A 1,357-nucleotide genomic window follows, 5' to 3' on the forward strand; every position below is an offset into this window, starting at 1 on the left:
TTTAAGAAATTGAAATATTTCTCGTTTTAGCTCTCCTTTCATATTTATAAGATGACCCAGATAGGCATGTGACCCTTAGCAGTTCCTTACTTCCAACAGATAAATTTCCATCCAGTGTCTAGCTGTGTTTGACGCTATAACAGAACAAGAAATAGAATGGGGCTATATTAATGTCCCATATGACGTATACAAAACCTCCACAGCGTTTTTGAATGTTGTTGAAGAACCCAATGAATTTTCCCATTGAAAATGGTATAAAAAAGGTGCTCTGTATCGACGAAACTATCTCGAGCAGTCCTAGAAAAGCAATGTCCAAATTGATGGAATAGTCCATGGGTGTACTGCCGGATCATAGTGTCAAAAAGGTCACTATGACAATATGAATCGGCAGTAGACGCGTGAACTGCCCGATCGACAAATACGCCAGAAGAAACCGAATCACAATGTCTAAACTGAACTGGAAAACACAGGGAATCCAAGTCTGGAGAAAGAGATTAAATAACCTGAGATTATGTGATGATATTCTATTTGCAAATAATACAGAAGAATGGGATTGTGCTGACTTAAAATCTTTCTTATAATTTGACTTTGAATGTTTGTTATAAAGATGATCTGCCTTTTTTTGTAAGTATGCAGAAGATTTTATACATATACAGTTATGGCCAGACGAAACTACAATCGTCCATCCGGAAGTGCGGGTTCCTTGACTGCTCTCAGAGATGGTTCATCTGAACTACAACATGTGAAACACTAGACCATTTTATTACATGAATGATAAACATTTACTAAACTCGATACAATCATTTGCCACAGGAGTGCCTGATAATTTACAACTGTCATTGACTGTTAAAGCATCACTTGATACACTAATTAACAAACTGTTCTCTTGAAGTACAATGTTCAACATTTACAAAAGTACATGTCCATCCAAGAATTGTCTAACTCTTTAGTACTACTCGATGATGTTGACTGCTTCAGCTGAGGTCACGAACTGGGGCAGAGCGCTTCCATGCTTGGCTCTGTACCTACCTCTGCGCGAGGGCGCTGTGGTGTTAAGAGAGGGCCGTGTTCTCCGGAGCGCCTCCCATACGTTGTTCCTGATTACAGCGAGACCTCAATAAAGCCTGTGGTGTCGACGTGCGTTGTCTTGGGACGACCCCTCCCCCCCCCCCCCAAAACACACACTCACTCTCTCTCTCTCTCTCTCTCTCTCTCTCTCTCTCTCTCTCTCTCTCTCTATTGCAATGTAGTCACCATTGGCGCCACCTGCTAACTAAAACTTAGACCATTGTAAAATATTTAAACGAAGCTGTTAGTTGACGCCCCAAGAATTAGATATTGTTTTTAGTACCGATGC

The sequence above is a fragment of the Schistocerca americana genome, chromosome 3, assembly GCF_021461395.2.
Source record: "Schistocerca americana isolate TAMUIC-IGC-003095 chromosome 3, iqSchAmer2.1, whole genome shotgun sequence".
In the NCBI taxonomy this organism is placed as follows: Eukaryota; Metazoa; Arthropoda; class Insecta; order Orthoptera; family Acrididae; genus Schistocerca; species Schistocerca americana.